We start from the raw sequence: 27,637 nt of genomic DNA, 5'->3' as shown, positions 1-27,637 counted from the left end.
CGCTCGGTCGTTTCTCGTTTCCCTTCCAAGTACTTGCACACCGCGAATACTGTACAAATAGTCGAAAAAGAAAAAAAATGTAAAGTTATTTTAATAATATACGGTTACCATGGAAAGCTTAAATAAGGTTTGAACATGTGAAGAACTGCGTTGTATAAATGTAGTATTACTCAATTAATTTATAAAGACTTTATTTATTTCTTTATTTGCGTAAATTAAAATATGGGACGTTGTTACAAGAAATGTGTTACTGAAAAGCGAAGAAATAGAAATAGAAATAGGCGAAGAATAGAAAAATGAACAATTGTTATTTGTTAATTTTCTTCACAATTATTAAATTTTATTTAATAAAAGAATGACCCCAAAAATTAAGAATCTTCTTCTTTGTAAATTTTTCTATGACCCACATTCATAAATGATGCCATATTGTAACAAAAAAATACCTACGCCGAAGACGTTCACCCACCAACTTCACTTAAACTGAAGCAAAATACTACTTAACAAGCACATATTTCAAAGGCGCAGTACATTCTTCTATGTAGGCTGGTAAATAGTAGCAAATACTACGGAGAAAAGCAAATGCTTTTCAAGTGTAGTGAAATATTCAAAAATGTAGTACGTACTTGAAGCATTAGCATTTACTACATTTTATGCCATCAGAGGCACTTTACTTTATAGCTAAACTCGTACCTATTTACGGTTATCGGAACAAACTCTTATAAAATAATACTTTTATTTGAACTTTAATGTCTTGAAATACTTGGATTTTTTATAAATAAAATATAAATAATAAATATTTTTTTATTAATTGTACGCCTTAGATCGATTATTATTTTTCAAATACACTATCAATACTATTTAATAAACAACTCTTTGATTGATTTTATTATCATCGTAAAAGCGTTAAAAAGCAGTAGCAGAATGAACTGCTATATCAAAATAGCGGGTCGAACACATCTCTACTTGTCACTGTCTTGAGTCATGTCATAACATTATATTCGAATGAGTGCTTTGTATGACAAAGATAGCGAATGTTCGATTTCTACGGACATGGTGTCCATTTTTTTCGAATCCTGAAAAAACTAATACATATTTTTAAAAAATTTAAACACAAAATGAAAGACTAAATTATTATCGAGGGCCGAATGTCTCTTAGAATATATAAGAATTTTCTTTCGAATGAGATATTTCAAATTAAAAATCACACTACATTTTCTCTTAGTTTTTCACCCCTGTAACTTATTAAAATAAACATTACAGAAGTTCTCAGGGACTTTCGGCTCTCGCTAATAACGTAATCTTTCACTCTGCGTTTAAATTTTTCAAAAATACTTATTAGTTTTCTCAGGATTCGAAAAAAATGAATCCCCATTTGAATAGCATTGCAGCCGAAAATACGTACCGATCCTCTTAAGCAAAAACACAATGAAAATGTTAAAAACGAAAATGGAGAACTGATGATAAACTTCTGCACGAATAACAAACTTAGAATAAACAATACATTTTTTGACCACAAAGACCAACACAAATATACATTCAATAACACCCGTGGACAAAGATCTACGATAGATTATGTTGTAACCAACAGAGATATACATCCATCAAAAATATTCGACGTAAGATGCCTCAACTCAGCAGATGTAGGTAGCGACCATAGCTAAGTATTATGTAAAATATGAATCATTATGAAATATTTCACACCCAAGAGGGCAGCACCAACACAAACAAAAATCAAAGTCGAAGAACTACATACGGAATCCACGGAATACTTATACAGGAAAAAAATATCAGAGAAGATTGCTGAGAATGGAATATTAGAAAACGATAACATCGATGAAAGCTGGCAAAAACTCAAAGATAACATAATCAACTCTGCAACAGAATCACTTGGAGAGAGAAAAGTAACGAATACTGACATATTAAAGAAGAAAACCCCGTAGTTTAGAGAGGAAGTTAAGATAAAATGTGAAGAAAAGAAGAAAGCCTTTTTATAATTCAGAACTAAACAAACACAACAGGCATACAACCACTACAAACGAATTAGAAACGAAACGAATACTTTAGTGAGGCAAATAAAAAGGGAGCACTAGCAGAGTTTCTCCAGACAGATGGAACACGACTTCTACGGAACACAAAAAGGTGTATGGAGAATGATCAGAGGGCAAAGAAAGGAGATGAACGAATTAATAAAAGCGAAACACATGCAGAAGGAAACATGGGCAGACTACTTCCGATGTCTATTTGATCTGATTTGGCTCGGTTGTACACTGTTCTGTCAACAGGGGCTTGCGTCCGATGTAATCTAGCTTTCGTTTTCGTTTAAGAGCTATGAGTTCCTTCGCTTCTTCAGGTACAGAAATGTCTTTCTTTTGGATAGTGGGTCGAGGAGTGGCTTGCTGTACCGATTCTATTAGGAGGTCATTAAAAGTTGTGAGCGTCTCTTCCACTTCATTGGGTTCCTTTAGTCTGATGTCGAGTTTGACTTTTTCTTCAATTCTGGTACGATATTTTTCCCATTTGGTTTTCTGGTTATGTAATCTTGTGGGAGTTTTCTATGTAACGCTGCTCTTCCTATTAAGGCTATTATCGGAGAATGGTCAGAAGAAAGATCATAGCTTGGTATTACGTCCAAGTAAGGAGCTGGTAACTCATTTGTCACAAAAAATTCAAGCAAGTCAGGAGTTTTGGCAGGATCAGTTTGCTAGTAAGTTGGAATTCCTGTTGACAGGTATCAGTAATGGTTCTCTTGAATCACTTATGCCAATTCTCTATCTTTGGTTGTTGTAATTCTAGACCTCCATAAAATGTGATTGCTATTGTAATCACCGCCCGTAATACAACAAAAATTTGTATCCTAATGTATCAAGAAAATGACTAAAATGTTCCTTTTTTATATTGTGTATATTAATACAAGAATAAAAAACCGCTAAACGCCGTAAAAATGAGTGGCGCATACAATATTCCAGCTACAAAAGTTCTAATATGAATATTACGTGGCGCGAAAATGTATTTCCATTTTGATACAAAACAAAATTCTAGTTTTATTTTAAAATATTTTTTCATAATATTTGCCCAATTTGAAGTAAAACGCGCCACAAAAGAGTAACTTTGATACAGTTTGAATTTTGAAACTCTTTTGTGGCGCGTTTACTTAAAATTTAGCAAATCTTACACAAAAATCTTTTAAAATGAAACTAGAATTTTGTTTTGCATCAAAATTAAAATACATTTTCGCGCCACGTAATATTCATATTAGATCTTTTGTAGCTGGAATATTGTATGCGCCACTCACTTTTACGGCGTTTAGCGGTTTTTTATTCTTGTATCAGGAGTTTTTCAAAGTTACTTATAAGTTAAATGTATAAAGTTGAATGCAACCTTTCTCGATTACACGTTAAGCTTTATAAATGGTCGCCTTTGTCGCATTATCTCCCAAATGATGATAGTGTCCATCGAATGTACACTAGATTTTTTTCTATTCGAAATAGATTGAAAAAAATATTGGGATGGTCGGTAAATGAACTCGGATTGTCCGTTGCCAGATCAAATTAGCGTCGTAACCACTACAACTACATAAACCATTTAGGGAATAATCGTTAATTGGATTACACTTTTGTAGCTTAATAACTTTTAAACGGCTTAACCGATTTTGTTCACTAAACATGAGTTTGAAACGTATTGACAAGTAGTATCTTATGCATCTAAGGTCAAGTATGATAACTGAAGCTATTAGAGGAATTATTGAGCTTGAAAAACCGTTTTTCCCATAAGAAATAGATTTGATCATATTTATGAAGCCTATAACTTAAAAATTAGAATTTTCCCGGATATAAGGTGTACACCGTTAGATTCGCCTAAAGTCCTTCTACAAACGCTCAGTTATTGGCGTAATTCGTAGGTTGAAATTTTGAGTAATTATCGAAAAAACAAAATTTTCAAAGTTTAACTTTTCAGTTTTTTGGCTATACTGAGCCATGTGTATGTCTGATTCTGACAGCATAGCCACCATTTGAAAGCTTAACTCAATGCTATTGATTTGGTGTATTTACTGTTCTCCTGTATCTTCTTGAACCGAAGATATATACCGTCAAAAATATGCCGTTTTGTTTTGCAGTTTGTGAGTTTTGACTACCCATAAGCCAGCTATAGGACTTGGTTATAGCTGGCTTATGGGTAGTCAAAACTCACAAACTGCACCGGTTCTGAATCGGCCCTCACCCCCTCTTCAAACACAGAAAAAAAAATTCAAATCGGTTTAATTTTTCCACACACATACATACATAGGTACATATCCGCAAACATTTTCCCTTTATTAAATAAAAATTGACTCATATTTCTGAGCTCGGTAACTTGTGAACGGTATAACCAATTTTCAAAATTAGACATGCGTTGGAAAGGTAATGATCGCTTCTATTAGAAGTCGTAAAGGTCGGAGTTAAATTTTCAAAGTTTTTGTGAATTTTGGCCCGACGAGAATTTCGACGAGAACGAAAAATAGACCCTAAATAGGAAGGGCCGTAAAATCCACACCCTTGGACGAAAATTGATGACATATGCCGACATATGAATGGGTGAGTGTTTTCCTGAAATTTAAGATGAGAGTTGGCCCAATTTTCAATTCAGTCAGATTTAGAAAATCGAAAATTTCGTGTATATATTTCGCGTGTAGGGGGTGTAGGTGTGCGCCACTGGCGAGAACTGTCGTTCTCTGGTAATTTGAATTATATATATAATATATATATATATATATATATATATATATATATATATATATATATATATATTGTATATATATATATATTGTATATTCTATAAGAAGAGAAAAGAAATATTTTAAGACGTTGGAACAAAATACAGGACTTATGGGAGACGGAAATGTCTCAATTCTTTAATATGGAAATTTCTGTTGAGAATAATGTACTCAACATTTTGAGAGAAATTTTTTTCATGATGAATATCCCACATCGCACAATTTTACCAAAATACTTTTATTGCATTAAAGTAATGCATTACTAAAATGTTTTCAGATGCAGTGTGGCTCAAGCAACTATTGCTTGAGCTACTCTGCATTTGGAAATACTTAAACAAAGAATATCTTTAATGTAATAAAAGCGTTTTGGTACAATTGTGGGATATGGGTTAGGCGACTGTTGCTCTGAGCGCCTCAAATATACTTATTTCCTTTGAATGATGTCATATGTACGACTGCATTTCAATTAGACAGATAGAGACTATTTTTTGTGACGTTATAAAAGTGATCATTTGCGCGAAAAACCGTAATTTGACTAGAAATTCGCAATTAATGAAATCGATTAATCTCTGGAAGATAAATAACCGTACTAATTTTCGTTTTGCTGAATAGTTTTGTGGTTGAAATTGTGTTTCAAATTAATAAAAATATGAAATTTTTTCAAATCGACTTCTCTCGAAAAGTGTGTATCCTACCGACTTCAAACAAGAAGAGCTTTTAGTACTAAAATACCACGCAATTTACTAATGCAGTGTCAAAAATACTTCAAAGTTAAACACAAAATAGTTTTGCGATAAAATAACCGTTCCCCTACACAAAACAGATGCCTATGACCGCTATTAGAAACTCGAAATTTATGGAATGAATAATTTATCTCTGGCGTACCAGAGGAATCTCAATAAATAGGCGTCCAGCCTTTGTTTTTCTAATTAGAACAGTTCTGTAGCTATTAAAAAAAACTAATCACAAGAAGCCATCTTCAAAGAGCCATAGCTCCCTTAGGAAGCATTTTCGGACTAGGTGATTTGGGTTAAATAAAAATATCTTGAACTCAGAATTCTGCAGTTAAAATATTTCCAATTATTAATGAAACATCCTGTATATTTTTTATATAATATTATGTATTATTCTATCCTATTACATGTAGTTGTCGTACACCCCTGACTTTTAAACTATTCTATTCCCCGATTTACCTATAACATAATGTTGAGTACAGCAGGACACGGCACACAATCTATTTTAAATGTTCCAAATTGAAATCCCTATTCAAGCTTTCAGATGCCAGAGGCAAAGCATATTTCGCGCTTTTCAATAGAATCCACCCGCATCTTTCCATTTTATCACGGACAGTTGTATTACATTGAAGGACATGTTTGTGCTTGTGATCGATTTGTACAGTCAGTTTATATCCATTTATAGGATGATAAATTATAGGAGGAAATGCTATGCGATTTCGGTATTTCTGGATGAATGAAAGTTCCATTTTGACCATTAATCTCCATTAGAGCTCAAAGATCGATATGGATCTCAAGTTTCATGCTGATGCTTACTTTCCGAAAGAATTTTCATTACTCTGGCATTCGAGAGGATCTGTCTGTTTCAGTTGAAAACTTCTGAAATGGAATTTTGAAGTAATCGGCAAAAGGGACGTAATACAGATAAAATAAGTTTGTAAAATACTTTATAAATGTGTGCGTAGGTAGTATATAGTATGGTGCAAATGTATGGAATAAATTCGTTATTTCGTAAACCGGTTACTTTAAGGAAAAATCCCGAAATAGGTCTATTTTTATTTTTAAGTTATAAGTTTTTGGCATATGGTGCAAATGTCTGGAATAAATTCGATATTTCGCAAACCGGCGGCTTTAACCCTCGTAAGGCGGTGCTTAGATTCTTAAGTAAACAACGATGCGGGGTGCATTTGCACCCCATCCGTGTATCATTTTTTTATATGTGAGCGTTGGGGAAATTAATTTAAAAGGTAATTAGGACTTGTTTTTCATATTATGAAACATAATTTTACAAACAAAGTACTCATTTCTTCTTAAAAACAATATTATCGCTGCCAGACAAACACATGAAATTTTTCACAGAAATTGTCCCATAGCTCTGTTAGTTCCAGGTAGAACAGCAGAAACGTCTAATTCAGGATGAAATTTTCATCATATGGACCTTACAGTCAGTTTTCCAAAAAAAAAACACGTAAACGCAAAGAGTTTTAAATGCTGTAATGGTTGGAATGCGTTTAGAATTAAATTTAATGCGAATAAAAAAATGGACAAAACTCAAAAAAAACTATTAAAAGAGATAGGTGAGAAAAACGAGGGCTGGGGTGCAGCTGACCCCGCACCGCCTTACGGGTGTTAAGGAAAATTCCCGAAACCGGTCGATTTTTATTTTTAAATTACGATACTTTGGCATATTATATTTCATGTGAGTGAGGTCATCCATATGGACGTGATGACGTAATCGATGATTTTTTTAAATGATACTAGGGGTCGTGTGAAAGCTCATTGGAAAGGGTATTTAATTCTGTATGCAGTAATATAAATATTAATATAATTGTTTATACAGTGTACAAAAAAATTTAAATTAAATTAATTGACAAAAAAAGAAGAATGTGTGTAATTAATTTAATTCAAATTACGTTTTACTGTTGTCAGAAAACAGAAAAAAATGTTTATTTGAAAAATACGCATTGCTTTTCACTTAAATTAAATGTTCAAACTTCCAAGAGGCAGGTGGTTGGCGGGAGCTGGTTTGAATATTGAATTTAAGCAAAAAACAATGCTTATTTGTCAAATAAACATTTTTTCTGTTTACTGACAATAGTAAAATGTATTTTGAATTAAATAAATTACATAAATTCCTCTTTTTTGTCAATTAATTATACCCTTTCAAATGAGCTATCAAACGATCCCTAGTCTCATTTAAAAAAATCATCGATTACGTCATCACGTCCATATGGATGACGTCACTCGTATGAAATATATGCCAAAATATCGTAATTTAAAAATAGAAATCGATCTGTTTCGGGATTATTACTTACTTAACCCATCAAGGACGGAGTTTTAATTTTTTTTTAAATTAGAAAAATTTTAAACAAATTATTACGTAAATTAATATTAATGCTGAAAACAACAAGAAATAAATATGTTTGTTATCTGTTTTTCTCAAAATAGTATGTTGCCATATGGCAACGCTAGTCTCCTGTAGGATGAAAAAATAAGCACATGCTAGAAAACCTGAATTGTTTTTAATTAGTTAAAAAAGTGAATATTAAATTAAAATCGTGTGTGAAAATTAACGTTGCTACTTATACATACTCCAACTTTCCATTTAGTACACATTTTGCACATGCAGGATTTGCAGTTTTCAGCTGCACATCTCTTTTTTTTTTTTCTATCAGGGGTGTTTGTTAAGAAATGTCCTATATTGTTTAAACGCACGTCACCGGAAACTCTGCTAATGGATCTACTGGAAATACTTAAACTCTGGCGACCCCCTTGGTTTGCCGGATTCTGTACCCATGACAAATGTGTTCATAATATCTCGCTTGAGCTAAAACTGCGTCATAGTACCCCTTTTTTCTTTTTAAATTCCAACTGTTTTGCGCTGAACAGTAGGGTGGGTCACTTTTGTATGGAAAAAAATAAAATTGTCCAATAAGTTTTGTAATAGTAAAAAAAACGTGACCCACATTCATTCATGAAAAACAATGAAAAAAGAATTTTTCTAGTTTAACCCCTTCTACCCGCGCATTGAGTTTGAAAAACTGAAATTTTTGTTTTTTTTGTGAATTGTTTGAAAATCGATTTATCGTGGCTCATAGGAATAACAACAACGTAAACTAATAAAATAAAGTGCTTTTGGACTAAATTTTATTATAAAGAAAGAAAAATAAACAAATAATATGACAAAATAAAAATAAAATATCTTCAAATCACGTTAAAATCTTTCTTACTTTCGAACTTAGGCATAAGCTTTCGTGAAATAATTTTATTCTTAATTAAAGCTTCTCTTGCTGTTTTGTGGCAAAGCTGCATAGATGCCTCTGTTACTGTTTTTACAGCCCGCTCCACAGCTTGAGTATGACATGGTAGCCTCAGAAAAAGGACTTCATCATCACCACCTGACTCAACTAGGGAATGAAGAGTCTCATCCAGAACATTGATCAATATAGGTGGTTGCGAGTAAGATTGCTGCCAGTCTATCAAATCGATGTAAGACGAAGCGTTTAAATCTATCTTAGGCACTTCAAAGACTCGAAGCTGAAGGGATTCAGATGGTTTCCTTGCTTTTATAATGCGTCTAGCGGCAAGTTTTCTCACATGTTTTTGTTCGTCAGATAACATAGATAAGAGCAAGTTATCTGGGTGCGCAAAGTAAGCATTTCGCTTTATTACAGGATCAACGACACTCTTCAATTCTTGCGGAAGATATCGAGAATAAAATACCAACTTCCAAAAGTGCCTTGCTCCATCTTTACATGTCGGATTTAATTTGATTTCGAACCAAATAGGAGCATATACTTTAACTACAAAAGTAGCGAGTTGTTTGAGTTCGTTTGTAGGTATCTCAGTGGAAACATATAAGCGCAAAATCCTGTTGGCCTTTGTTAGCCACCTGGCATGCGACATTTTTCCCGAAGAGCGATTAGACAAATCAGAAGGGCACTTACCACTTATGACGGCAGATGTGATATGATAAAGGTAACGTTGATCAGAACTGAGATCATTTATATTTGAAATGTTTGGTAACATACCTTCTATATTTTCAAACACGACAACAGAGCGCTTCTCGCAATCATCTAATAACTTTCCGATAGCACCTGAATAAGTATTAGGTCCTGTTGTGGTGCCATCAAGTTTTGCAAATAAATGTCTTAAGGGCAGTTCATTTAAGTGTAAAAGGCATATGATCCATTGAAGTGGTCGGTGTAAACGCTTTTCTAAGAGCCGTATGACTCCGCCGTATTTGCCCATATTAGTTACCGTCCCATCACAACCTATGGCAAGAGTATCCTCTAGAGACATATTCAGTTGACCTGTTACTGTTTGAAAGATAGCAGACTCCAATCCTTTTGCAGTTCCATGGCTTGGAACGGCATATCCGACAAAAACTGATCCTGGTTCTTTAATTATTGAAATATGTTCTTCCACAGATGTTGAGCGGTATTTTTCTCCCTTTCATAACAATTTTCAGGGTCTTATCTTTTCGTCCATCAAAAAATAAGGCAGGAATAGTATCTAGTTGGCTTTGAGATAAGGTTTCTTTTCGCAATTTTTGTTTCGCTCGTCGCAATTTCGACTTATCGATTACTTCGTTGTTGATTTTCACATCTTGCAAAACAGCAGAAGCGACAGCAGCAGCTGCTCTATCGGATATCCCGTATCGGTCACAGATAGTTGATAAATTCTTGAGAGATGTTATTTCACGTTTTTTTGATGCTGGTTTTGATGAACTTGAGGGCAAAGTTTGTTCTTCATCGCTACTTTCAGACGTTATTGTAGTATTAGGATTTTCGTGAGAACTTGAGGGCAAAGTTTGTTCTTCATCGCTACTTCCAGACGTTATTGAGGTATTAGGATTTTCGTGAGAAGGGCCTGGTTCACAAACGCTAGAATCGTAATAGGATTTAAGCTTAATTTTTCTATCACTCAGTTTTCTTTTCCTCTTACTTGTCAATAAATCAACAGTTCCCATAATCATTTTTCTCTCTGTTCTCTGATCTATTAAAAAAGCTCGTTCTTCCTTAGGAATCTTTTGGTCTTTGGAACATGTGCATAACTCTAAATCTTTACACTTACATGAACTCAAATCAAACAGTTTTTCCGAATTTCTATGAAAATCTTGAATTTTTTCTTCTGATAAACGCTTCAAAGATTTTATTAAATTTTTACACTTCGCGTGGTAACTTTTTATCAATTGCATCACACGATTATGAGACACAGTAGGAATAGACGCTTTTCTCCATAAATATTCAACTTTAGATGACACTATTTCAGATACTTCATTAATGGATGGCTCTTTTTTTGAATTGTTCTCAAGTTTAAGCTGATGTCCTACTAAATTGTAATATTTTATAACTTGTTTGTAAGTGGGTAGTTGATTTTCGTTAATTTCTTCCGGAGCACCAAATATGGGACAACTTGTGGATTTTCGGGTATTATTTGAAATCTCCATGATGCACAAAGTCACAAAGCTAACAAAAACTACTTAAAATCGCGAAAACATTAGATAAATGCGCGCGACCTTTCGCCCGGAACTCATTAGGTGCACTGAGGCAAAGACGCGTGATCGACAGTTTACGCCCTCTTTCCCCACTCCTTCCTCCGCAGTATGCGCACGATTATTCTCATATTTTGGATTGATTATTATTTGTATTACGTGTATCTCTGAACATAAGAATGTAATATCATTTTATGCCATGTAATTTATACAATAAACTCTGATAAAATAAATGTAATTTTAACAATTTTTCCGAATTTTCAAACGTCATGCGCGGGTAATTAACGTTAATATAACTAAAAAATAAATATGCACGTTTTTAAGTCTCTACCCAGGTCATGTTTTCCGCACTATTACAAATCGAAATTCGCAAAACAATATTTTCGACCCACCCTACTGAACAGTCAATTAGCAAAGTAAAAAAGCACCATCACCGTTTTCATCTTCTGGATATGTTTTGGTTCGTAAGATCAGTGCCTCCCATTGCAGAATTATATTTCGCAATAAATTGAGGTCTGCCTATGTGTACGTTCTTTTTATCGACCTGGGAATAGCGTTTTACTTCATTCACAGGTGAAACCCCATATGAGGTTGATGCGACGGTCACTATGGTGTTATCAGCCCACCTTTGGGTTACACCTTCCACAACCCAAGTAGGTTGTGGAAAAGGTTTGCTTGTTGCTTCAATATCGCCACGAACTCAAATGACTTTTGTCAAATCAACTTTTAAATATTCTTCATCCCCAACACTTTCAAAATCTATTTCCTCAATTGGACCATCTTTGCTCCCCAGTCGCTCTTCTTCTGTGTTATTCTTGTTAGAAAGAACAACCTCGGCCTGTGAGCGAAGTTGATCTTTTGACAAATTATCGACCACCGTCCATTACCATCTTCCTCGCCTGAGTCTTCAGCTGCCAGCTCACCCTCTGTAGGCTCAATGTAGATTTCGACCACTTCTATGTCATCATCGTACGTAATTTGTAATGCCTCTTCAAGTGTTAAGCCGTTTCTAAAAAAAAAACAGTATATTATAAAAGTCGGTAATAGCGCGTCCTAGCGTTGCCGTATGGCAACACTCATATTTGGGATATAATAAACAAATAAAAACTAAAAGAGTTGGTCTCACAATATTAAGTATTTTAAACACGTTATTTTGACTTCATATTTTATTAATATCAAACACGTATACGAATTTTTAGTGTTATTATTTTACTTACGCAAATCTGACATCCATCTTGAAGTAACAATTTCACAAGCGCTCTCACAAACAACTGATTTGACAAATTAATTTTCGTTTTATTGACACCCTAAATTAGACAAAAAATCTAATAACGTTAACATAATAACTAGTAGCACCATCTCTGTTTTTCGGTCTCAACTTTTCATGTAAGAATTAATATTTTAAACAGTATTTTGCGTTGCCATATGGCAACGCCAGTCTTTGATGGGTTAAAGTCGCCAGTTTACGAAATATCGAATTTATTCCAGATATTTGCACCCTACTGTATATCGTACTAGTGACGTCATCCATTTGGATGTGATGACGTAATCGATGATTTTTTTAAAAGGGAATAGGGGTCTTGTGGACATACATATTTATAGATTCTCAATAGATCCTACCCGCATCTTTTCCATTTTATCACGAACATGACATGTTTATGCTTGTGATCGATTTGTACAGTCAGTTTATATCCATTTATAGGATGATAAATTAGGAGGAAATGCTAGGCGATTTCGGTATTTCTGGATGAATGAAAGTCCCATTTTGACCATTAATCTCCATTAGAGCTCAAATATCGATATGGATCTCAAGTTTCATGCTGATGCTTACTTTCCGAAAGAATTTTCATTACTCTGGCATTCGAGAGGATCTGTCTGTTTCAGTTGAAAACTTCTGAAATGGAATTTTGAAGTAATCAGCAGAAGGGACGTAATATAGATAAAATAAGTTTGTAAGATACTTTATAAATGTATGCGTAGGTAGTATATAGTACGGTGCAAATGTATGGAATAAATTCGTTATTTCGTAAACCGGTTACTTTAAGGAAAAATCCCGAAATAGGTCTATTTTTATTTTTAAGTTATAAGTTTATGGCATATTATATTATATCACACTAGGTGATTTCATCCATGAATGTGATGACGTAATCGATGATTTTTTTAAAATAGAATAGGTGTCGTGTATACATACATATTTATATAGATTCTCAATAGAATCTACTAGCCTCTTTCCATTTTATCACGGACAGTTGTATTACATTGAAGGACAAGTTCGTGCTTGTGATCGATTTGTAAAGTCACTTTATACCTATTTATAAAATGATAAATTGTAGGAGGAAATGCTATGCGATTTCAGTATTTCTGGATGAATGAAAGTTCCATTTTGGCCATTAATCTCCATTAGAGCTCAATGATCGATATGGATCTCAAGTTTCATGCTGATGCTTACTTTCCGAAAGAATTTTTATTACTCTGGCATTCAAGAGGGTCTGTCTGTTTCAGTTGAAAACTTCTGAAATGGAATTTTGAAGTAATCAGCAGAAGGGTCGTACATAATACAGATAAAATAAGTTTGTAAGATACTTTATAAATGTGTGCGTACTATATAGTACGGTGCAAATGTATGGAATAAATTCGTTATTTCGTAAGTCAGCTACTTGTTTTGGCATATACAGTATGGTGCAAATGTCTGGAATAAATTCGATATTTCGTAAACCAGCGGCTTTAATCCTCGTAAGGCGGTGCTTAGATTCTTATGTAAACAACGATGCGGGTTGCATTTGCACCCCATCCGTATATCCATTTTTTTATATGTGAACGTTGGGGAAATTGATTTAAAAGGTAATTAGGACTTGTTTTTCATATTATGAAACATAATTTTACAAACAAAGTACTCATTTCCTCTTAAAAACAATATTGTCGCTGCCAGACAAACACATGAAATTTTTCACAGTGTGAGCAACACAAAGTTTTTACACACAATACAGTTATGCCGGGACTTTCAGTCTTTTTTCTCCGATATAACTAATACCGAAATTGTCCCATAGCTCTGTTAGTTCCAGGTAGAACAGCAGAAACGTCTAATTCAGGATGAAATTTTCATCATATGGACCTTACAGTCAGTTTTCCAAAAAAAAACACGTAAACGCAAAGAGTTTTAAATGCTGTAATGGTTGGAATGCGTTTAGAATTAAATTTAATGCGAATAAAAAAATGGACAAAACTCAAAAAAATTATTAAAAGAGATAGGTGAGAAAAACGAGGGCTGGGGTGCAGCTGCACCCCGCACCGCCTTGCGGGTGTTAAGGAAAAATCCCGAAACAGGTCGATTTTTATTTTTAAACTACGATATTTTGGAATATTATATTTCATGTCAGTGACGTCATCCATATGGACGTGATGACGTAATCGATGATTTTTTTAAATGGTACTAGGAGTCGTGTGAAAGCTCATTTGAAAGGGTATTTAATTCTGTATGCAGTAATATAAATATTGATATAATTGTTTATACAGTGTCCAAAAAAAATTTAATTTAAATTAATTGACAAAAAAAGAAGAATGTGTGTAATTTATTTAATTCAAAATACGTTTTACTGTTGTCAGAAAACAGAAAAAAATGTTTATTTGAAAAATACGCATTGCTTTTCACTTAAATTAAATGTTCAAACTTACAAGAGGCAGGTGGTTGGCGGGAGCTGGTTTGAATATTGAATTTAAGCAAAAAACAATGCTTATTTTTCAAATAAACATTTTTTCTGTTTACTGACAATAGTAAAATGAATTTTGAATTAAATAAATTACATAAATTCCTCTTTTATTGTCAATTAATTTAATTTAAAAAAATGTTTTTTGGACAATGTGTATAAACAAATATGTTAATATTTATATTACCGAATACAGAATTGAATTCCCTTTCAAATGAGCTATCAAACGATCCCTAGTCTCATTTAAAAAAATCATCGATTACGTCATCACGTCCATATGGATGACGTCACTCGTATGAAATATATGCCAAAATATCGTAATTTAAAAATAGAAATCGACCTGTTTCGGAATTTTTACTTAAAGTCGCCGGTTTACGAAATATCGAATTTATTCCAGATATTTGCACCCTACTGTATATCATACTAGTGACGTCATCCATCTGGATGTGATGACGTAATCGATGATTTTTTAAAAGAGAATAGGGATCCTGTGGACATACATATTTATAGATTCTCAATAGAACCTACCCGCATCTTTTCCATTTTATCACGGACATGACATGTTTGTGCTTGTGATCGATTTGTACAGTCAGTTTATATCCATTTAAAGGATGATAAATTAGGAGGAAATGCTATGCGGTTTCGGTATTTCTGGATGAATGAAAGTTCCATTTTGACCATTAATCTCCATTCGAGTTCAAAGATCGATATGGATCTCAAGTTTCATGCTGATGCTGACTTTCCGAAAGAATTTTCATTGCTCTGGCATTCGAGAGGATCTGTCTGTTTCATTTGAAAACTTCTGAAATGGAGTTTTGAAGTAATCAGCAGAAGGGTCGTAATACAGATAAAATAAGTTTATGAGATACTTTATCAATGTGTGCGTATGTATACAGTATGGTGCAAATGTATGGAATAAATTCGTTATTTCGTAAGCCGGCTACTTTAAACTACTTTAAGCTTACATTAGCCAGATTTTAAAAGTTTTCTTTTCGAGATACTTTATCAATGTGTGCGTATGTATACAGTACCCATATAGCACACAATGTCCGATGGACGTCCATATAACGTACATTTAAAGTCCAAACGTCCATGGACCAAAACTGGACGTATTATGTACGTGCATTACGCGACGTCCATTGGACGTTTGATTTCAACGTACATTGGACATCCATTTGTGGTCCATGGAGATTTTACACAAAACGCGACTATTACTATCAGTAATTATATATAGCTTATTGTTTTAATCAAAGCAATATTATTAGTAGAATACAAGAAGCTTCTAATAAATGTAGTCACATATTTTTTCATCATCGAATTAAAACACCGAACCACTCAAATTATTTTAATTAAACCTATATAATATTAGATGATGATAAAACGATGGTAAACTTTTTCAAAATAACGGAGCTACATCGCGCATCGGTAATTATAGAACTTACTTACTTACTTTCCGTGTCCGGAACACCAACAACTTTAAATTCTGTATTTCCAATGGTTGGCCACATAGATGGTCCTGTCATTTGCTATAATTAAGTCTTGTTCTGTGCAGGTCTCTCTCATCTCTGTGCATGATAGTAGATGCCGGCTGGTCTGAACCGCGCCACAGTCGCAGGTATCGTCCTCCTGGTATCCCCATTTTTTCAGGTTACTAGCACAACGTGAAACGCCGGTTCTTAGTCTGTTTAGCGCTTTCCAAGTCGGATACGGTAAATTGTGTCCAGCAGCCATTCCCTCTGAGGGAGGAATATGTGTCGCGGTAGCTGACGCTTGCCATAGGTGTATTCGGCGCGTCTCTGGCGCTTCGGGGATGGATCTTGATGTTTTCAGGAAGCTTTTCCGAGATCTTAGTCTGCTTGGCTGAGTTTGGTGGTCATATAAGGGGTGTCTTCGGTCCGTCTCCTACTTTTTCCGTTCTACCTCTGACGCGACCTTCCTCCTGATAAGTGGTGGAGCAATTCCAGCAATGGGGTATACCTCTTCGATAGGTGTCGGTTTCAGGCAACCCGATATTATACGGACCGTTTCATTTAGAGCCACGTCGACGTTCTTTGCGTGAGCAGAGTTTGCCCATACTGGTTCTCCAAACTCCGCGGCCGAAAAACATAATGCCAAGGCAGAAGTGCGGAGAGTGTGTGGTTGTGCTCCCCATTTTGTATTAGTTAGCTTGCGGATGATATTATTTCTGGCACTTACTTTCTTCTTGACATCTTGACAGTGGTATCGGTAAGACAGAGTTCTATCCAGCCGGACGCCAAGGTATTTTGGCGTCTTGTTGTGTTCCAGCATCTGACCACGCCATTCCACCTCCAGCGACCTTCGGGCATGCTTGTTTCTCAGGTGGAAAGCACATACCTGGGTTTCTGTGGGATTGGGTTTCAGATGGTTTTTATCATAGTATAGAGCTAAGTCTCCTAGGGCATCTGTCAGTTTCACTTCGACTTCATTGAAGGCTTTTCCCTGAGCTGCCACCGCTGTATCATCAGCGTAAATAAATTGCCTTGTTTGTTGGTGTATGGGTTGGTCGTTGGTGTATATGTTGTATAGAATCGGCGCGAGGACACTTCCCTGTGGTAGCCCATTTTTTTGGTCCCTCCACCGACTGTTCTTGGACTGGAGCGTTACGTAGAAGCGTCTATTCTGGAGGAGACATTTCACTAACCTTGTTAGTCGGAAATCCTTTGTAGTTTCGTAGAGTTTTGCGAGTAGCCGTTGATGGATAACTGTATCATAGGCGGCAGTTAGGTCTATGAACGCTACTCCTGTTATTTCCTTCCGTTCAAAACCATCTTCAATATGTTGGGTGAGATTAAGAATTTGACTGCAGCAGCACTTTCCGGGCCTGAATCCTGCTTGTTCTGGAATAATTTTAGTCTCCACATATTCTGCGATCCGGTTCAGTATCATTTTTTCAAAGGCCTTGAAAAGGTGGCCCAAGAGAGATACAGGTCTAAAACTCTTTGTAGCCGCCGGATCCTTCCCTGGTTTTAAGAGGGCTACCACTCTAGCTTTTCTCCAGATTTTGGGGATTTGTAATGTACGGATGCAGCAATTCATCATTTTTACGAGCCACTCTACGGTTTTTAGTCCAAAGTTCTTTATTTGCTCTGTTCGTATGTCGTCCAGGCCAGCCGCTTTATTATCTTTCATTTGATGGATCGCGCCTCTCATCTCCTCTAGACAAAAAGAGGTACCTAGAACATCTCTTTCTTCGTCGATATTCCGTTGAGCTCTCACCTTGTTCTTTCTTGATCTCTTCTTACCGTTCATTAGAAGATGATGGGCTATCTGATCGGGTGTGACTTCTGTCATGTTGACTGCCGGAGCAGCGGGATCGTTGCCAAGATTCCGAATAAGCTTCCAGGCACGTCTGCTGTTTTGTTTCATGTCCAGACATGTGACCAGCTTGCACCACCTTTCCGTTCTGTTGGCACATTTCCTCCCCAGCCTGTATTGTCGCTTCCGAGAAAGGGTCTTCTTCATATAGCTGTTCGTATCTTTTAAGTAGGGGTTTAGATTCTTCATTGAGCCCCGCTATGTACTCAGTTCGACAACCTCTAGGGATAAATTTCCGTGATACTTGCTTTACGATTTCCACAAATTTATCGTATGAATCAGGGCAAGGTTCTAGCTGGGAAACTTCTTGATCCAATGCTTCAGAGAATATTTCCCATTTTGCTTTAGTAAAGTTGAACCTTCTCTTGAAAGGAACAATTTCGTATCTGATTGCCGCGTTGGAAAGACAAATTATTGGTCTGTGCTGTGTCTTTGGGAGGGCGCTTCCAACGATTTTTGTCACCTGGTCTCCAATTCTGTCGCTGACAAATATATTGTCTGGGTTGTAACCTCTGCGCCATCTTCCGCTGTTGAACGACGCAGGCTGCTTTGGATCGTGAATAAGTTTTAGGTTCATGCTTTCAGCCCATTTTTCTAGTTCTTCGCCATTGGAATCTCTTTCGTTGTAACCCCACGCGACACTGTGACAGTTGAAGTCACCCAGTACGAATTTGATTTGCTGTGATTGAAAGTTATTCGGTTCCTCAAAAGCAAAGTCAGCATTTGGTGGTTTGTAGATTGACGTTACTGTACAGAAGTTTATCTCCACTGTGAGGATCTCGATGTCATTTTGATCTGTTAGAGATGTGGATGCTACGTCGATATCTGGTCTGACGAAGACTGCGCTACCATATTGGTCGTGTGGTCTCTCCAGTATGAGCTTCATACCCCGAATCCTTGGTCTGCGGCTTGCAGTACCTCTATGGGTTTCTTGAACCAGTAGAACATCGACACCATGTTCTCTGCACATATTAGACAATAGGTCTTCTTTATCTGCTGATAGTCCTTCAATATTAATTGAGGTCGTCAACAAAAAAGGCCTTGATAAAGACCGTTTTGATTTTGATTGCATCTGTGTTGTTGGTGCACCGGTGTTGAAAGAATTAGCCCGACATTACTCGTTTCCAGGAGACGCCCGATTGTATTCACAAGTGATCACAATCTACGTGGAGGCTCCTTTCATGTCCCCCCATAGAACTTACAATAATTAGACACTACCAATTTAAATCTTAAATATGCATTTTGTAACTGTTAAATTTCCCGCCAAACTAAATGAGAATCTTCTTGACAACGTTGTCGCTCTTCATGCTATCGGTCGTAAAAGGTAGTATTAGGCAGGTACTTTTAGAGGATTATCGCTGTTAATTGTTGTGGAATACTGAAGAAGGATTTATTTATGATAATTCACAGAATGGCAAACCCGCTTGCAATATACAACCGTACTGACTCTAAGTTCTAAGAAATAATGTTTGGAAGGAAACAGAACACTCAGAACAGAACAGAAATAAACCTCTTTTAAAGTGCATGCTTCATAAGGCGCCATTATCTGAATTTTGTCTTTATTAAGTTATTACATACAATATAATACATCCTGTGATATCTTTGTGTTTGCTGTTTATCGTGCAAGTGCAGTCGTGCATTAATGAAGTTCCTATAATAGAGTATACATAATAAAGTTATAATAAAGAGAAATAAAAAAGGTATTTTGTGTAATATTTTAAAGTATAAGTTTAGTATTATAGGAACTATTTCCTATACCTAAAAGCTTTTTGCTATATATTTATTCAAAAAATTATGGACACTAGATTGCTTTCTGAAAAGTGCCCCACAAAAATGTCCATAAGACGTACATTAAATGTACATCAGATGTACACTGAAAGCTTCAACAACGTACACTCGTTCGTTGGACGTCCATCGGATGTCCATTGTACCTTAGCGGGATGTCCATTGGACGTTCCAATGTACACAGATGTACGTCCATTGGATGTCCAAAAAACGTACTTGTGCTATCTGGGTATGGTGCAAATGTATGGAATAAATTCGTTATTTCGCAAGCCGTCTACTTTAAACTACTTTAAGCTTACATTAGCCAGATTTTAAAAGTTTTCTTTTCGCCCATTTTAAAAAAATGTGAAAACGTTGAAGAATGGTTGAAGTATCCATGTCTATCTGTCCGTCTATAAACACAACTTTTTCGTCTTTAGACTCAATAGAGGGACAAATTTGTGAAACTTATAACCCATGCGTGGTATTAAAGATAAGAAATTTGACCTAGGACTTCCGCTTTTAGAGCTGCAACCCGAAGTACTGTTTTAGAGTAGCCGAAATAGTACAAGCGATATAATATTCGAAGTGCCTTAGAAAGACGACAACAAATATGCACTTCCGGTTTTATCCATATATGTTTGTCCGTCTGTTTGTCCGCAAATATTACTTCTCCGTTATTAAAATGGATATAATGCCAAATGAGGTGTCGAATGAGAGCTAATAACCCAAAGATGATATTAAAGGTAAGGCATTTGACCTCGAACTTCCGCTTCCAGGCTTGCTAGCGCAAGTACTGTTTTAAAACTGCCAAAACAATACAAGCGATATATTATTCGACGCATTCGACTCCATGATTAGAACAAATAGACCAATTAAAGGTGAGAAATTTGACTTCGGACTTCCGGTTCCATAGTTGCCAGCGAAAGTACTGTTTTAAAGTCGTGGAAATAGTACAAGTAATATATTACTTTTACGCACCATAGCAAAAAGTTTTAATTGGAAGTGCCACATTATAGAAAGTACATGTTACAATGCAGGAATAGTACATAATATATTTCAATCGAAGCGTTATTAAAGACGAGCTGGAATGTTTAGTTTCGGTTTTGATTTCATTTCCGGTTAAAAAGTTTGGCAAAATGATTTAAAATTCGTAAAATCTGTACCTATCAGGACGCAAAGTTCAAGATTAGTTCAAATATCGACTCCCTGTAAAGTTGCGTACAGATATGCGCGCCGCGCATCTCGCGCCCTGTGTTCGCCGTGCATTTCTGGCGCCGACAGAAGTTGGATCGTGAAGCGCTGTGTGTGCGCCGTTTGTGTGCCCCTTGAAGACACGTACTAATCTAACGAACGCGCCTCAAACACGCAGCATACACACGGCGCGAAGTGCGCGGCGCGCATACATACCTTTAGGTTGGGTGAAAACCTAGGACTCACAAGTCCAGTTGCTTGTGTAGCTCAATTTTGTTTAAATCTCTTACCATCATCATCATGGCGTATTCACTCCTGGCGGAGTGTTTGCCGCCCTTTTGGGCTCTCTGATTCATTTATTGCGGAGAATCAGTCCGCTGTTGTCTTCTACTATTACAGCAGCGTGTGTGACAATTTTCCTCCATTCTTTCCGATCTTTACAGCGCTCATTCCAATTGTAGATTCTCAGCCTCTTTATGTCTCCTAAGACTTGATCTCTCCATCTTGTTTTGGGTCTTCCCTTTGGTCTCTGTGTTGTTGGTCTCCAGCCAGTTATTCGCTTTAGCGTAGAGTCTGGGTTAGCTCTTTCTGTGTGTCCCAGCCACCTGAGCCTTTGCGCCTTCACGAACTTGATTATGTCTTTTCCCTGGATGACTTCTTTAATTTCTTCATTGGTTAATCTTCTAAATTAGCCTACACTTATCCTCACCGGTTCCATTATTCGTCGAATTATCTTTCTCTCTAAGATTTCTATAACCTCATTTCATCTTTTTGTGTTAGGCACATCGTCTCTGTACCATACGTGATGACTGGCCTGATTGCAGTCTTGTAAATTTTTAATTTGGTTGTCTTACTAATGTGCTTTTCTTTCTAGAATTTTCGGCAATTCCAGTAGATTTTATTACCCAGTAGGATTCGTTAATTTATTTCATCCGTTCTATCATTTTTGCCATTCACCATCACTCCTAAGTATTTTAAACGGCGTACTCTTTCAAATGTATACCCACCAAGCTTAATTTCTTTCTCGATGTTTGTATTCTCTCTTGAACACTTGAGGTATTTCGTTTTGCTTTGGTTTATTACTAGCCCGCTCTTCTTTGCTTCTTTATCTAGAATTAATATTAGGTTCTGCATGGTTTTTAAATCTCTAGTAACCAGTGCAATATCGTCTGCATACGCTATCAGTTGGGCTGAAGATTCGATAATCGTTCCCATAATTTTGGCTGCTCTTACTGCCCCCTCTATGGCAATGTCAAATAATGTTGACAGGGAGTCTCCCTGCCTGACACCTACCTCCATTTGTACTTCATCTTACGGGCCTTCCCGTGTTAAGATTCGTGCCTTGGACTCCTTCATCGTCATTTTCGTGAGACTTACTAGTTTTTCTTGAATGCCTAGTTGATTCATATTCTTAATTAGCTCCTACCTTATTACACTGTCAAAGGCTTGCTTGAAGTCAATAAACAGTATATGTAGATCTATTCCGTGCTCGTAACTGTTTTCGACGATTTGAGTTACAATGTGTATTGCATCTATTGTTGACTTACCTTCTCTGAATCCATGTTGGTATTCATCTATTTTTGTTCTCGTTTCTTTTTCTATTCTATGTCTGATCAAATTAGTTAATATTTTGTACATTGTATTTAATAGCGTGATTCGCCTGTAGTTAGTGCATTTCATCTTGTCGCCTTTTTTAGGTATTGGTGTTATCAGACCGCAATTCCAATCGTTCAGCATGCGTTCTTCTTCCCATATTCGTTCTATCAGCTTGTGGATTCTGTGGGCTAGTTCCTCTCCCCCTTTCTTGAAGAACTCATTTATAAATCTGTTTATGGTCGCCACTACTTCGCTGTATGAGGGAGGCTCTGATTGTTCTCCATTGCTATTTTCTGTTTGTTCTTCATTTTCTGCATTTTCAGCATCGCCATTCTTTTTGAACAATTCTCTATAGTGTGTTTCCCATTCCTTTTTTTCCAATATTTGCCGGTATCTTTTTCTTATTCTGTACTTTTATGTGTTTATATAGTCTTGCATTATCATTACTATTAGCTTCGAGTTCCAGCAGTAAGTCTTCAATCCATTTCTTCTTTTTAGTTCTGCAACATTTGTCTGATTCTTTCTTCTTCTCTTTATAGCGTAGGAGATCTTCTTGTTTCCCTGTGGCCACCCACCTGTGCCTTGCTTTGTCCTTGTCTTTACTAGCTTGCTCACATTCTTCATCGTACCACTCCTTTCTTTTATTGTCTTCCATAAGTCCTATCGTCTCCTATGCTGTTGTTAAGATACAATATTTTATATCTTCCCATGTTTCATCTATGTTCGATAATTTTAGGACTAATAGTTTTTCTTCCAACTTAGTGCAGAATTTTCTATTTGCATTATCTGTATTTAGTTTCGACCAATTCCACCTCTTTCTTTTCTTTCTGTCGTTTTTGTCTTTAAGTATCTTCAATTTCATGTCGCCTATCACCAAGATGTGATCCGAATCATCATTGGCTCCCCTGTAAGACCTTAGATTCTGTACAATTGTTCTCCATTTTTGGAGATTAGGATGTGGTCTATTTGGTTTGCGTCTGTTGTTCCAGGTATTAGCCACTTTACTTTGTGCTTGAATTGGGTGCTAATAATAAAAGGATTGGTTGCTGCTGCTAGATTACATATTCTCCTGCCATTGTTATTCGTAATTTGATGGATCGTTTCCTTTCCTGCGATTTCTCTGTTCATGTCTTCTTTCCCTATCTTTACGTTGAAGTCTCCTAACAGGATTAGTATGTCGTTCTTTGGTATTTCTTCGTACAATTCTTCAAGTTTCACATACAATTCATTCTTTTCTTCTTCGGGAGCATTCTCTGTAGGGGCATATATATTAACAAATGTTAAATTTGCTTGTTTATTTTTCATTCTAATATATGATATTCTTCCATCAACCGCTTTAAAGTTAATAATCTTGTCTCTTATGCTATTACTAACTAGAAAGGCGGTTCCATTGCTTTCTCCTGCGTAGTACATTGTGTAGTTTCTTTTAGCAATCATCCCTTCTCCGGCCCACCTTATTTCTTGTAGGGCTAGTATGCCCGTCTTGTATTTTGTCATTTCTTTTGCCAACTCTTCCATTTTGCCTGGTCTTAGAAGTGTTTTGATATTCCACGTTCCTATTATTATTTTTCTGTTTTTGTTTTTTATTTTATTTTTTTTTGTTTTTGCGTCTTTTCTTACAAAATATTTTCATGTCCATATTCATTGCAAACTCCGTTATACTGTCGCCGTCTTTTGTTATATTTTCTGTTAGTTTTTTGACGCCATTTTCATCAGTTTTCCTCTTGGATCTATTTTATCAGGTAGGGGAGATCTGTCGTATATTGTCCTAGCGTTACCTTTCCTCTCCTCAGGTTTCTTCCAGTAGTTTACATCTATGCCTTCTAGTTGCTCCAGTGAGAACAGTTCACCATTTATCCATAATTTGTTGTATTTTAATGCGGCTGTGTGTCCTTCCTGGCGTACCATTTTCATGTGCTAAAGAAGATGCTACCTTTCTTGTAGTATTTTTTAGTCCTCATTGATATATATTTTAGTTCCTCTTAGGTTTTTAGCAGCCTTCAGAATTTCCATTCTCGTAGCTTCCTTCTTCATTTTTAATATGATGGGTCTGGGTACATTTTGGGGATCACTTTGTCTGCCTATTCTTCTCATCTCTACCAGTTCTTCATCTAGGTTTGTTTGTACGCCGATTTTTTCCATTATATCCCCTTTATCTTATTTATCGTCTCTTGTTCGCTTTCTGTTTGGTTTTCTTCGACCCCCTGTATTACTATGTTTTTTCTTCTAGCTTGTCTTTCCAGTATTTTGATTCTAACTTCTTGTTCCGTGATTTTAGTCCTCATTGCTTTGTTATCTGCTTTCAACTGCTCGTTTTCTTTATTTAATTTATCCAGATCTACTTGCATTTTATCTATTTTGCTTTCGATTCTTACATTTCTTTCGTCCATTTTCTCTAATTTTCTAATATCTGCTCCATTGTACCGCGGTAAGGGTGTCCGCCCAATCGACTTGCCGGAGCTACAGCCCTTCTCAGCACTTTGGAGTTATACCATTGATTAATAACTACCTACACATTGGGTGCGTTCGGACGACCATAGCGGCTGGCTGGCAGCAGAAATCGGCTGAGTGGTTGCATCCAGCCGTGATAGGGAAAGCTTAGTAAATCTCTCAGCGGCTGGCTTCCAGCGGTGACGTCTGACAGCTACTGCTGGCTCAGCTGTCCAGCCGCTGTGGTCGTCCGAACGTACCCATTGATACCTCACTTTAAGGTAAAACCGAATTCAGTGTTAAACTCCGCCCACTTACACCTCTTTGCCCCTCAAGTCTAAGTACTACCTCGCTGGACGGTGGCGACATTTATTGAAATTTTTGCCAAGATTGAAAAATAAATTTGAGCTTGGCTGGCGTAACAGACAACGATATAAGGGTAGTATTCAGTATTTTCACAAATAATTTTAACTCGCCTGTATACATCTCCATTTTGGAATTCCGATTTTACTTCAGATAAAACGCTACAAATTGATTAATAAAAATAGAGAAGATGTTTCCTAAAAATTATTTAATTATTAATACACTACAAAAAAACAACAAAATAGAAAATGCGTAATAAAATTAGCAGTGATAATTCACATGTAAATTATTTTTTGCAATTTGTAAAAGAAATTAATTTTCAGAACTAATGCAAAATAAAATATTTGAAGCTGATATACAGAATTTCTTTTCAGATCTAACCCATGTACTCAAGGTAAAATATTGCAAAACCTCCGAATTTTAAAGAATCCATTGGATTGGCATCAAATTTGGTATACACATAGCTAAAATATCAAAGAAAAATGTGATATTGTGCCGCTGTGTGCTTTTGCACTGGGGTTAAGTATCACCCCTTCTTGGGAGTGAAAAAATATACGTTCAAGATAAGGCCAGAACTGGATAAACTGATTAATACTAACAACTTTTGGTCCATAGAGTTTTTTCACTAAGTCAATACTTCTCGAGTTATTTTCGAGTAAATATGATTTTCGCAAATTACTCAATAGGTAAGTATTGAATCGAAAAAAAGTATATGTAGCAGAAATACTTATAGTTTTTAAAAAAGTAAAAAAGTGGTATACGTATGAAGTCTGAACAGCGTTGTAGGTAATGAAAAGGGGGTCCTTATTCGTCAAATTCCAAATCGAATATTTCATTGTGAAATAACCAAAAAATGAAGAACTTTTCGGAAAAAACTACAACTTTTTTAAAGTGTTTAAAAAAAGTTTATCTTTATTTTTTTTTTTAAGTTTCTAGTATCGAAGTAAGCAAGATATGGTCAAAATAAATTTGGCCCTTATTTTTATTTTTGGTACAAAAGTCGTGAAAATCACCCCCTAATTAGCATCCGAAATTAAATGAATCGAAACGGCCTTACAAGTTACTTAACTTGTATTTAACGTATTTTTTATATTATCTGTAAGTTTCATCGATTCAAAGCGACTATTTTTGAAAAAATTGGTATTTAAGTAAAAAAGCAATTTTTTGAAATTCTGAAAAAAGCATTTTTTAGACTATAAAAGGAGGTTTTGCTTTTCTGGATATTTTATTTTATTTTCTGTTTTTTTAAGACAAGAATTGGTTAAAATGTGGCAGTTAAAAATTTTCCAAAGCTTACAGATCATATAAACACTACATAAGAAAAGTAATTTATCAAGCAGTGACGATTAATTTAATTTTAGGCGCTAATTAGGGGGTGATTTTTACGATCATTTTTACAAAAAAAAGGAACCACTTTATTTTGAGCGTAACTTACTTACTTTTAATGTTAGAAACTTAAAAAAGAAACAAAGATAAAGCTTTGTTTTAAAAAACTTTAAAAAAGATAATGAGTTTTCTCCAAAAAGTGCTAATTTTTTAATTATTTCACGTTTAAATATTCTATTTTGAATTTGACGAATAAGAACCTACTCTTCCTGAACTACAACTCTGCTTCTACTGGGTCTACAAACTTCATACGTATACCATTCTGGACTTTTATATACGATAGTTATATTTTTGTTAAGAATATTTATTTTTTCAATCAAATACTTACCTACATTTTGAGTTATATGCGAAAAACCATATAAAAACGTGTTTTTTTTTGTTGAATAGTGAATATGTTCACTTGAAAATAACTCGAAAAACCTTGACTTAGTGAAAAAAACTCTATGGAACAAAAGTTGCTTAGAATTACTCATTTTATCTAATACCGGACTTATTTTGAACGTATATAAATTCGGGGCAAAACCCGTGAATAAATGGAATAACTACTCCTACATATTTTGTGAAGGCCCGAAATGTGACATAAAAGTAACGTCATCGTTCTGAAAAAAGTTCAGTTATGTTATAAAACTAAACAATAATACTAAAATATGTACTATATTAGAGGTACTCAAATACCTGCATTTTTAATTTACCGGAAATAAAAATTAGCTATATTTTTTTTTCTGAGAATACCTAACATTGTATTACAAAAATTGACAATTTGTCTAGAAATGACAAAATAGAAGTCAATTATATTCTGTACAAAATAAGATATAGTATAGGGGTGAAATAAAATCGATAGGATCTACTGTTCGATCGCATACTTTTTACATTTAACAGAACA

The sequence above is a fragment of the Diabrotica virgifera genome, chromosome 6 (assembly GCF_917563875.1).
Source record: "Diabrotica virgifera virgifera chromosome 6, PGI_DIABVI_V3a".
Lineage (NCBI taxonomy): Eukaryota > Metazoa > Arthropoda > Insecta > Coleoptera > Chrysomelidae > Diabrotica > Diabrotica virgifera.
Note: the sequence above shows the minus strand (reverse complement) of the source record.